The following is a 13,890-nucleotide window of genomic DNA, read 5'->3' on the forward strand; positions in this document are numbered from 1 at the left end:
AAATGGTGCTGGTTCAACTGGAGGGCAACATGTAGAAGAATGCAGATCGATCCATGCTTATCACCCTGTACAAAGCTTAAGTCGAAGTGGATCAAGGACCTCCACATCAAACCAGACACACTCAAACTAATAGAAGAAAAACTAGGGAAGCATCTGGAACACATGGGCACTGGAAAAAATTTCCTGAACAAAACACCAATGGCTTATGCTCTAAGATCAAGAATTGACAAATGGGATCTCATAAAACTGCAAAGCTTCTGTAAGGCAAAGGACACTGTGGTTAGGACAAAACGGCAACCAACAGATTGGGAAAAGATCTTTACCAACCCTACAACAGATAGAGGCCTTATATCCAAAATATACAAAGAACTCAAGAAGTTAGACCGCAGGGAAACAAATAACCCTATTAAAAAATGGGGTTCAGAGCTAAACAAAGAATTCACAGCTGAGGAATGCCGAATGGCTGAGAAACACCTAAAGAAATGTTCAACATCTTTAGTCATAAGGGAAATGCAAATCAAAACAACCCTGAGATTTCACCTCACACCAGTGAGAATGGCTAAGATCAAAAACTCAGGTGACAGCAGATGCTGGCGAGGATGTGGAGAAAGAGGAACACTCCTCCATTGTTGGTGGGATTGCAGACTGGTAAAACCATTCTGGAAATCAGTCTGGAGGTTCCTCAGAAAATTGGACATTGAACTGCCTGAGGATCCAGCTATACCTCTCTTGGGCATATACCCAAAAGATGCCTCAACATATAAAAGAGACACGTGCTCCACTATGTTCATCGCAGCCTTATTTATAATAGCCAGAAAATGGAAAGAACCCAGATGCCCTTCAACAGAGGAATGGATACAGAAAATGTGGTACATCTACACAATGGAATACTACTCAGCTATCAAAAACAACGAGTTTATGAAATTCGTAGGCAAATGGTTGGAACTGGAAAATATCATCCTGAGTGAACTAACCCAATCACAGAAAGACATACATGGTATGCACTCATTGATAAGTGGCTATTAGCCCAAATGCTTGAATTACCCTAGATCCCTAGAACAAACGAAACTCAAGACGGATGATCAAAATGTGAATGCTTCACTCCTTCTTTAAATGAGGAAAAAGAATACCCTTGGCAGGGAAGGGAGAGGCAAAGATTAAAACAGAGACTGAAGGAACACCCATTCAGAGCCTGTCCCACATTTGGCCCATACATATACAGCCACCCAATTGGACTAGATGGATGAAGCAAAGAAGTGCAGACCGACAGGAGCCGGATGTAGATCGCTCCTGAGAGACACAGCCAGAATACAGCAAATACAGAGGCGAATGCCAGCAGCAAACCACTGAACTGAGAATAGGTCCCCTATTGAAGGAATCAGAGAAAGAACTGGAAGAGCTTGAAGGGGCTCGAGACCCCAAAAGTACAACAATGCCAAGCAACCAGAGCTTCCAGGGACTAAGCCACTACCTAAAGACTATACATGGACTGACCCTGGACTCTGACCCCATAGGTAGCAATGAATATCCTAGTAAGAGCACCAGTGGAAGGGGAAGCCCTGGGTCCTGCTAAGACTGAACCCCCAGTGAACTAGTCTATGGGGGGAGGGCGGCAATGGTGGGAGGGTTGGGAGGGGAACACCCATAAGGAAGGGGAGGGGGGAGGGGGATGTTTGCCCGGAAACCGGGAAAGGGAATAACACTCGAAATGTATATAAGAAATACTCAAGTTAATAAAAAAAAAAAAAAAAGTAAATAAGGGTTTTGTTTAATTCTTACAGACATAGTTCAATGACTGGCCTTTTGGAAGGCACTTGCTTTAACTCTTTCATTTTTAGAAATAAAGAGACTGAAGTTCCTAGAGATAGGAAATTTTCTTACTCAAGTTAACGTAGAAATGGCAAAACTCAGAAACATATCTGACTTCTAAGACAATTTAGGCGTACCCCTGTCAAGGGATGTGTCCTGAAATCAACGTTTTTTTTACATTTCAATAAAACTTTTATTTGGTTTTGTTTATTCTTTCTTTTCAAAACCATTTAATCTGTCTTCCATGGTAAACCAATTTCCCAGTCCCTGTATTTCCCAGAAACTTCTTCAGACAAATCCCTTGAGATAAATCTCAAATCCAATAGCCTTTCCTCTTCCCATGTGCCAGCATCTGTTCTCCTGTTCTGTCGCCATGGCTTCTCACAGCTGCCTCTCACTCTTCATCCCTCATTCCCCTCTCTACTGTCATTTGAGTCATATCTGTTCATGAAAACCAAAAGTGATGGTTTTAGAATCATGAAGATTTTGAGCAAAGCCAGTCAAAAGGATGCCCCTAACTACAAGGTTAGATGTCACTGGATAAATGTAAATCTTTAACCTCATGTACCACTATGCTTCCTGTTAAAACAGGACTCTAAAATCCAGGTAGATTTCACACATACCAGGAGCAATGTTTGCTAGATCTTTGCATATGTAATTGCATCTGCCATAAATGTGCTTGTATCCAAGTACTCTGGTTCATTGCCTTGCTTGATCAGGAACCTTATTTAAATGTCGCTCAGCAAATCCTTAATCAGCTAAACTCAAAGAGCCAGACCCTCCTCATCATACCAACACTCTCTTCCTTTATTCTGCTTTAATCTCCACAGCATTGATCTCTCTGATATTCAATTGTGTTCTGATATATCTGATATCACTCCCCAACAACAATATAAGGTTTATGAAAGCAAAACGGCAGAAAAATTGACCATTAAAATCATTAGGATAATTTAATGTTTTGTGCACAACTGTGCCTGTCACAAGTAAGACTTTAATTAGTATATATTTGATGAATAGGTAAACACCAGTATTATTTTCACTGTCTGGAAAAAGCAAACTCACATACTTTTTAGAGACCACACTTAAACTATGACGTTTAATTCTGGAGATACTTTAATGGGTTAAATATATAAATAAATCTATATATCTTTTTTAAATGATCCAGAGATAATAGAATAAAAACACTTTGAAAAACCTTTTTTTAAAAAAATTGTGGGAAACATTTTTATTTTTTTTTTCTTTTTTCTTTTTTTCGGAGCTGGGGACCGAACCCAGGGCCTTGCGTTTGCTAGGCAAGCGCACTACCACTGAGCTAAATCCCCAACCCCTATTTTTATTTTTTAATTAATCATTTTATTTATTTACATCTCAAATGTTGCCCTCCCTAACTGGGTCCCCCTCCCAGAGTTCTTCACCCCATTCCTCCTCCTCTTTGCCTCTGAGAGGGTGCCTCCCACCACCACCCCGGTTATCCCCATTCCTAGGCACTGTGTGTCTACAGGATTAAGAGCATCCTCTCCCTCTGAGGACAGACAATGTCCTCTGCTGCATATGTGCCAGGGGTCTTGGACCAACCCCTCTGTGCTCTTTCCTTGGTTGCTTAGTCTCTGGGAACTCTGAGAGGTTCAGTAAAGTGGAAGTTTCTAGATATGTCAGGTGATACAGACTCATGTGGTGTTTTGTTAAGGCAAGATCCATGGGAGGACACATGATGTTTGGAAAGAGTATAAATAGGGCTCATCGGACTGAGACAGAGTGCTTGAATACCTAGCTTTATAATGCTTTTTTGTTCTCTAATATTCATCTTCGTTCATCATCATTTCATTAAGAGACGCATGGCAGAGAACTTCTGGTTTCCTGGTTAGTCCTGGTCGGTCTCGATGACTCGTGCTAATTCCATAGTAGGCCTGGCAGTTTCTGCTGGATCATGCCATTGCTGCTGATTTACGTTTGCTATAGTGACACTACTGAACTGAATTGCTGGTATCCTGACAAACAGAGATTGCAATCACCTTCAAAGAACTACTTCTAAACAGGTCCATATTCCATTGTCCTATTTACCATCTTTTGTCCCCTACTTTTGGACAGTAGGCTAGAAGGTGGGGTTGAAGCATTTAAGAACCCTTATTAATAGTAGGTTTACAGAATCTAAGCCTACGGCCCAGGTCACTTGACACTGTTGTTCTTCCATAGGGTTGCAATCTCCTTCAGTTCTTCAATCCTTCCCCTAACTCTTCCACAGGGGTGCTGACATCAGTCCAATGTTTGACTGTGAGTATCTGCATCTGTCTCAGACAGCTACTGGTAGAACCTCTCAGAAGACAGCTATGCTAGGTTCCCGTCTCCAAGCACAACATAGCATTAGTAATAGTATTAGAGTTTTCTGGCTACCCACGAGATGTATCCCAAGTTGGGCTGGTCATTCCTTCAGCCTCTGCTCTGCTTTTGCCCCTGCATTTCTTTTAGACAGAAACAATTCCGGGTCAAATTTTTTAAGGTGGGTTGCTGTCCTTGTCCTTCCACTGGGGCCCCTGGTTAACTACTGGAGGTAGTCTCTTCAGGTTCCATCACCCCACTATTAGGCATTTCAGCTAAGATTACCCACATTGAGTCCTGGGGGCATCTCACAACCCAGGTCTCTGGGACTTTCTATAGGTTCCCTGACCCCCCCCCCCACCACTGGCAGTCACATACTTCCATTCATTCTCCTGACTCTCTGGGCTCTGCTCCTGTCTCCCCCATACTTAATCTTTCCCACTTTTCCCTCCCCCTTTCCTTTCCCATCCATGTCCCTCCCTCCCTCTGCCTCCCATGATTGTTTTGTTTCCCCTTCTAAACAGGATTGAAGCATCTGCCCTTGGACGTTCCTTTTTGTTTAACCTCTTAGAGTCTCTGGGTATATCATATATAGTCTGTATTTTTTGGCTAATATCCACTTAACAGTGAGTAAATAACATGCATGGCTTTTTGGGTCTGGGTTACCTCACTTAGGATGGTATTTTCTAGTTCCATCCATTTATCTGCAAAATTCACGATGTCCTCATGTGTAATGGCTGAATAGTATTCTGTCGTGTAAATGAACCACATTTCCCACATCCATTCTTCAGTTGAGGACCATCTGGGTTGCTTCCAGTTCAAAAGTGCCTGTTTCTTGGAAGAAGCATCAATAGGAAGTAGGAACAAAGAAAGTAGATGGAATTATGGAATGAAAGATGTAGGAAAACAGGGTTTTGGCTCTGTTATAGGAAAGTGCTTCAGTTGACATTAATAACCAAAGGCAGAGTTGGATACCATGTGGAACTTCTCTTCTCCATGGTTCCTCTTCTCTCCAAATGGGTAAGCCAACTATTGATTTTTTCGATCTCTAGAAAGTACATGAATTCTACGTAGGTGGTTTTGGGGAATGGACTGATTGACCTGATCCAGTGCCAAGGACCTAAAATGCAGGCATTTTACCCATGTTATTCTTACTCAAAACATTTCTATTGGAGCTTTTTTCTAACTCACTGTCAAAGACTATTGCCAGTTCCTTAGAATACATTAATGTTGACCAATTTAAATTTATTAGAGAAAGTAATTGATAAAGTTTATTGATATATTTTCTACTTTTAAAAATGATTGTGACAGTAATATAGCTTTTTATTTGGAAAGACTTTTAAAATCAATTTTAAAAAGAATTCCAGCCCATCCAGAGAGAGCTGGTCTTCCAGAAGTGCTCTCACTCCTATGTTCACAGACTCACAGTGTCACAGGCTCACAGGAGGAATAGGCTCCAGTCAGAGAAAGCAAGACCACAAACATCAAAGATAACCAGTTGGCAAGAGGCAAATGCAAGAACATAAGCAACAGAAACTAAGGCTACTTGGCATTATCAGAGCCAGTTCTACCCCTCCAGTGAGTCCTGGATACCCAAACACACCAGAAAAGTAAGATTCATGATGATGATAGAGGATTTTAAGAAGGACATAAATAACTTCCTTAAAGAAATACAGAACGGGCTGGAGAGATGGCTCAGCGGTTAAGAGCACCCGACTGCTCTTCCAGAGGTCATGAGTTCAATTCCCAGCAACCACATGGTGGCTCACAACCATCTGTAAAGAGATCTGATGCCCTCTTCTGGTGTATCTGAAGACAGCTACAGTGTACTTATATATAATAAATGAATAAATAAAAAAAAAATTTAAAAAAAAAAGAAATACAGAACAACACAGGTAGACAGGTAGAATCCCTTAAACAGGAAACACAAAAATCCCTTAAAGAATTACAGGAAAACACAACCAAACAGGTGAAGGAATTGAACAAAACTATCCAGGAGCTAAAAATGGAACTAGAAACAATAAAGAGATCACAAAGTGAGACAACCCTGGAGATAGAAAATCTAGGAAAGAGACCAGGAGTCAAAGATGCAAGCATCACCAACAGAATACAAGAGATAGAAGAGAGAATCTCAGTGGCAGAAGATACCATAGAAAACATCGACACTACTGCCAATGATAATGTACAGTGCAAAAATCTCCTAACCAAAACATCCAGAAAACCGAGGGCACAATGAGAAGGCCAAACCTGAATAACAGGTATAGACGAGAGTGAAGTTTCCCAACTTAAATGGTCAGTAAATATCTTCAACAAAATTATAGAAGAAAACTTCCTGAACCTAAAGAAAGGGATACCCATGAACATACAAGAAGCCTACAGAACTATAAATACAGTGGATCTGAAAAGAAGTTCCTCCTGTCACATAATAGTCAAAACACCAAATGCACAAAACAAAGAAAAAGTATTAAAAGCAGCAGATGCTGGTGAGGATGTCAAGAAAGAAGAACACTCCTCCAATGTTGATGGGATTGCAAGCTGGTACAACCACTCTGAAAAACATTCTGGTGGTTTTTCAGAAAAATTTGGACACAGTACTACCTGAGGACCTAACTATACCACTCCTGGTCATATACCCAAACGATGCTCCAATATATAACAAAGACACATGCTCCACTATGTTCATAGCATCCTTATTTATAATAGTCAGAAACTGCAAAGATCCCAGATGTTCTTGAATGGAGGAATGGATACAGAAAACATGGTACATTTACACAATAGTGTACTACTCGTCTATTAAAAACAGTGACTTCATGTATTCATAGGCAAATGAATGGAATTAGAAAATGTCCTGAGTGAGGTAACCCAATTACAAAAGAGCACACATGATAAGTGCTGAATAGCCCAAAACCTCGGAATACCCAAGGTACGATTCACAGACCACATGAAGCTCAAGAATAAGGAAGACCAAAGTATGGATGCTTCAGTCCTTATAATAAGGGGAAGGTATGAGGCAAAATATGGAGACAAATTGTGGAGCAGAGACTGAAGAAAAGGCCATCCACAGACTGCCCCACCTGGGGATCCATCCCATATATAGACACCAAACCCAGATACTCTTGTGGATGCCATTAAGTGCTTGCTGACAGAAGCCTAATATAGCTGTCTCCTGAGAGGTGCTGCCAGAAACTGACAAATACAGAGGTGGATGCTCACAGCCAACCATTAGACTGAGCATGGGGTCCCCAATGGAGGAGTTAGAGAAAGGACTGAAGGAACTGAAGGAGTTTGCAACCCATAGGAAAAACAACAATACCAACCAACCAGAGCTCCCCAGAGCTTCTGGGGACTAAACCACCAACCAAAGAATACACATAAAGGGACCCATGGCTTCAGTCGCATATGTAGCAGAGGATGGTCTTGTCAGACTTCAATAGGAGGAGAGGCCCTTGGTCCTGGGAAGGCTCAATGCCCCAGTGTAGAAGAATGCCAGGGATGGGAGGGGGAGCAGGTAGGTGGGTGGGGGAGCACTTTTATAGAAGCAGGGGGACAGAGAATGGAATAGCGGGTATCAGGAGGGGAAACCAGGAAAGGGGACAATATTTGAAATGTAAAAGTAAAGTATCCAATAAACAAAGAATTCCAATATAATTTTAAGATATGATAGATTATTGAAAACTTCTTCTGAAGTTCTCCCATTGAAGAAGAAAATTAATTGAAGTCACACATTCTGAGTTGTGTGAAGAATGCAAAGAAAGATGCAAGAAAGCTTTTTAAATTCATAGGTTGCATTGTGGCCTCATCCGCTGCTCAATGTATATTAATCCCACTACAATGTAAAGGACTATAATTATACCTCTGCCTTTAACTTTTTCATAACGTGTTTTGTAGCTTTAAACACCATTAAGGTCTCAATTTTTCTTCTGCTCTTCTTTTTGAATTATTATTATTATTATTACTATTATTATTATTATTAGATTTAGTTATTTTTATATATATGTGAGTACACCATTGCTCTCTTTAGACACACGAGAAGAGGGCATCAGATCCCATTACAGATGGTTGTGAGCCACCATGTGGTTGCTGGGAATTGAACTCAGGATCTCTGGAAAGGCAGTCAGTGCTCTTAACCGCTGAGCCATCTCTCCAGCCTTCTTCTGATCATTTAAAGATAAGAGATGTTACATGGCTTGGCTCATAGTTAAAAACCAATAAAAGATAGTCTATGGGCCAAGTCGAAAGTTCCAGTCCCAAGTCACTACCATGTTATGTGCATCTTCTAGAGTGAAACCTTCACCATCATTTCTAAGTCCTAAGCTTCCTAAAGGTACACGGAAGAAATAAAATGTCTTAAATGTTTGCTTTAACGTCCCTCTACATAGAAGACATCCTATTCTCCCTCCCTGTTGGAATGTTCCAGCCATAAAGCACAATAAAAGTGTCAAAAATTATTTTCTCTCTTGTAACATGGGCCTTTTCTCGCCAGCATAAGGAAAACAATGATGGATTTTCAATACGCTTTATAAATTGTCACACCCTTGTTATTCTGTTTGCTAAAAATCTATTTACATTCCATGGCTTTATGTTAAGCTTGGGTTACTAACTCGCACATTTATTCTAACTTTAATTGAATTTTTATTACTCAACGATAAAATTGGTGTTTTGCATTTTGCACGGTATTTCTCTGCCGTGGGCTTTCATAAGGTACAATTATGTAAGAATCAGAGCCTGGTCCAGTTAATTATTAATGAGTCAAATAAAGATATTAATGTTTATCTGTAACGAATAAAAAGCTACAGTTGCTTCTTTCAATTATCACAGCAGACTTTGTATGTGGGTGTCCTTTCCCTGACTTCAGCAAATCCCAGTCCTTGCAATACATTATGCAATACTGAAAGACTCTCTAGAAGAAGTTTGTGCATAATTATAAATGCATGTATATATATTTTATATATATCATGCATCAATATATGAATGCATACTATGTAGATAACATATGAGTATACAAACATATACATGTGCATAATAACTTCACATATGTATTTGTGTTCTCCAAACAACAGACTTTATAGAATGAAAACCTATATACATACACACATACACATGCATATACAGGATTTATTATTGTCTTACAGGATATCATCTGAGTAGTCCAAATATGGCTGTCTCATGACAGAAGGGCTGAGAATGGGCAAGGTTGAATATCTCAGCTGTCCTAGTGTGGTGTTAGAGTCATGAAGGGATTCCTGAAGAGACTGAAATTCTGAAGAAGTTGGATTTAATACTGGCTACAGCAAGAGGAAGACGGACTTGGACGCAAGAGTGGAGGCGAAGAGGCCAAAATCACAATTCCCGTCTTCCACTCCCTTTCATCCGAGCGACACCAGATGCTGTGGCCAATATTCAGGGTGAATGTTTGTGCTTTAAATAATCTGGTTTAGAAAATCCCTCAGAGGAGGGCCTAGCAGTTTGAGTTTCAGTAGATTCCAGGTGTAGTGAAGTTGACAACCAAGATCAGCAATGACAAGTACATCCCTTCTCAACCTGAAACGATCCCATCTATTTTGTAATTTTCAAATGAAAACAACAGCCAAACTCCCCCAATATGCTTATAACTGCTCTGAAAAATAAAAATAAAAACACATTAACTATTTCAGAATAGGTAGCAAAGTCCCTTGAGGAATGTTCAGTATTTTAATGTCTCATGACTAAAATATGATAATATAGCTGTACAACACTCAACCAAAGTTGCATAATATGATAAAGAAATAGAGGAAAGAAAGCACAGTATCACACACACACACACACACACTCACACACACACTGACACACACATACTCACACACACACTCACACATACACACTCACACACACAAACACACACACTCACACACACACTCACACACACTCACACACACTCACACACATACACACTCACAGACACAAACACACACTCACACACACTCACACACACTCACACACACTCACACACACTCACACACATACACACTCACACACACACTCACACACACACTCAAACACACAAACACACAGTGTTTCAGGGGCATAAGAGTTAATCACCATCTTGAGGAAGCAGCAACCATGGCAAGTGCAGCAACAAGCAGAGAGCTAATATCTTGAACCACAAGCAGAAAGTAGAGAGTAAACTAAAAATTATAAAGCCTTTTAACTCTCAAAGCTCGCCCCCAGTGACACACTTACTCCAGCAAGGCCACCATTCTGAAAGCTCCCCAAACAGTGTTACCAACTGGTGACCAGGTGTTAGAATACAGTAGCCTATGGGGAACAATCTCATTCAGACCACCACACCACACAAACACACACACACACACACACACACACACACACACACATGTACATACATGCATAAACTTTTACTACCTGCATACACACACTCATAAACCAACATGCATATACACATGTGCAGTATTTTGTCAGGGCCACTTTCCAAGAATCTTGAAGGTGGAGAGACTCAGTATTTCACCATTTAAAAAAAATTGTTTGCTGGATCAGAAAAGAGCCTGCACGTACATGCTGTGTAAAAAAAAAAATTGTTAATTACCTTACAAACTAGCAGGTTTCACTATGACATTTTCATATATACTTCATTCTGGTTTATGCTACTCACCCATTCCTCTTCCCTGCTCCCTGCCCTGACTGTTCTTGTTCTGCTCACTCCCTCCCCTTTATTCTCCTATCCTCATCTATATCAAACATAGAAGAAACTGCCCTATCAGTCTCCTTTCCCCTTAAAACTGTTACTTCCTCTCCATGGTTCCCTTTCTACTTTCCTGACATTACACACACATACCTACATGAATATATTGACATAAGAATTAAAAGCAAAGATCCCAATTTGAGAGAGAGAGTACACAGCATTTGTTTTTCGGAGCCTCTGTTGCCTCATTCAGTGTATTTTTCTAGGTCTACCCACTTTTCTGCAGATTTTATAATGTTTTTGGTTATGGCCAAATAAAATCCCATTGTGTGTATTCATTACATTTTAATTATCCATCTATCGGCTGATGGACATCAAGCTAACTCCATTTCCCTGTTGTGTGAATGAAGCAGTGATAAGCGTGAATGTGCGTGCTGGTATCTCTTCATTGTAAGGATGTAGAACAAACACCTGAGATTTTAAGGACTAATGATCTCATAGGTAGTAAGTGGTAAAGACAGAGGAGAAATCTTGACCTCAGTAATGGCAAAGCTCACTACACTGAGTATTCACAAGCTGATCAAAATGGCCTTGGTAACTTCCAGGGTTGGTCAGTACTAGATAATTTTCATGTGTTATTTATTTCTCAAAACAGTTCGATTGTGATATTACCCTTGACTTCACCTTCCTTATTTCCACCCTTACCTACCTGAATAACATCATCACCTTGACTAGGGAGAAAGGGACTTAAAATGAAATGCATTAGAGCAATAACTTGCTGAACATTAAGCCAACATTTTAATAATATTTTATTTATTCTTTGAGAATTTCATACATATATGTATATGCAATATATTTTTATCATGCATATCCCCAATGCCTTCCTCCATCTGCTCCAGAACCTCTCTCAATTTCCCTGCCAACTTCATATCCTCTTCATTCACTTGTTTTAGGCATCTCACTGAGTCTAATTAGCTGGCCAATATATAAACAGGTGTGGGGCCATCTTTGTACATGGGCAACCTACCAAAGGCAATACCCCAAACAGCAATGACTATGACTTTGCCTCCCCCAATGGTCATCCAAAGCCAATAGGATATATATTGTTTTGAGAAATAAATGAGGTAATGCATGGAAATTATTGCATACAAAACAACCATTAATGTGTGTGTGTGTGTGGTGTGTGTGTGGTGTGTGTGTGTGTGTGTGTGTGTGTGTGTGTGTGTGTGTGTAGTTGTAACACACATCATTTCTGGCAGTCATGCTTTATGAACATATTACATTTCCAACTACAACTCCCTATGACTTTGAGTTAATCATTATTAAGAACTTACATTATTTTAAACTCGTCTTACATCTATTACTCTGTGTCACTGACTCAACAACATATTTGAAAGATATTTTCCTCACGGATTGTGAAAAGAAATTATGACCCCAGCATCCACAGAAGGGATTTGAAATACTAGAGCTGATGAACAGTAAGCGTCACATTTAAACACCTGCCTTCTGATTCAGAACAGAGCGTGCTCTACCATTCCTGAGTTTGGTACATCTTAAATTTAAGGTGACTTACTGTTGCCATCAAGCCTTGGCCATGTCTTACACATTTTATTAAGCATGCTTTCTCCAGATCTCTATCATGGTTTCTAAACCAGCACATAAGCTGCACTGTTTCTTTAACTCCGGTGACCTCAGAATCAGGTCTCTAGACAGATACATAAATAAATGAATAAGAAATAAAACTCTTTTTTTTCACGGACATTTATGCTGTTATCAAACAACATGGGGGAAAATGTAACATCCTTGGTATCTCAGCTATGTGAGTCTCAGTCATGATTATAAGGAAAACCTAATAACTGCCTATGCCAGAACAGAGGCAGTGTAGAAGATACAAGATTGGAAAAAGGTAAAAGATACCATGAGTTAGGCTATTTAGCTCATAAATCAGCAAGGGTTTAACACAAAAACCGATTTTAAAAAGTAAAACACATTTGGCTATAACCCCACTGCTGGTGAATGGAAGAAAAGTATCCTTTTAGTTTCATCAAGTAGTTCAAAAAGCATATAAGAAATACCCCCCCCCTTCAAAATCTGGAACCACACAGCCTGAGAGGCTGAATCATGCTCTCCCTACCCAAGTCCTACCATTGTTACAACAGATGAATGTGTTGGCTCTAGCCTGCCATCTTTTATTTCTGGGTCCTTGTGTATTTTGGGATGCTGTTTCACTGCACATACATCCTACTTCTCAGTGTGTACCCTTTTCATCCCATTGCACATTGCAGGAAGATCAGAAGGAAAGAGGAAGAAGTTTATCTCTCTAAGTTTGCATCCAGTGTTTTATAAGTGCCTCCACATCAAGAGCTCTCTACTTCCCCATCAATGTTTGGTTCCACTTTGCTGTCATTTTTATCTGCTCTTTGCCAGCCATATGATTAAGCACTGCAGCAACTTAGACAGCTCCTCTTCTGGGTTCCAGGGTACCAGCACCTAGGTGAACCAAGCGTTCTTGACCTTGTATCCTAGATCTTCAGCATGCACTCACCAGCAGCATTCCAGCTTCTCATCATCCTCACATCATTGTTTGATCTCCCCAGATACGTTAATGATAACTGGTTTCTAGGGTGGTTTTCTATCAACTTGATGTTTCCTGTAGGCTTATTGGTGCTATAATAGTTGATTAACCAATTATTTATGTTAAATTATTTTAGAATATCACTACTGGTTTTGCGTGCCTTCGAGGATCATGTTATAGATTTTTTCATTTAGCTCTTCTAGGTTGATTTTCTAATATGGTAACTGGAAATATGTTTTCTGTGGTGTAAATGATTAGGTTGGCATTCTTAAGTTCCCTTACCTACAGATATCTTGTCTACCTTCATTTCAATTTTGGCTATCGTTTATTTATTTAGAAGAAGCAAAGCTTTCTCAAGATTGGAGACCACTGTTTTAAAGTAGATAGCTGGTAGAGAAGTATGCAACATGGCTACTTTGACAGAGTTCAATCGCCAAATACCAAAAGTTAATCTCTAAACTGTTATACATATGACTACCTTGTACCAGCAAGCCTTGTCAAAAATACTGAACAT

The sequence above is a fragment of the Rattus norvegicus genome, chromosome 10 (assembly GCF_036323735.1).
Source record: "Rattus norvegicus strain BN/NHsdMcwi chromosome 10, GRCr8, whole genome shotgun sequence".
Classification (NCBI taxonomy): Eukaryota; Metazoa; Chordata; class Mammalia; order Rodentia; family Muridae; genus Rattus; species Rattus norvegicus.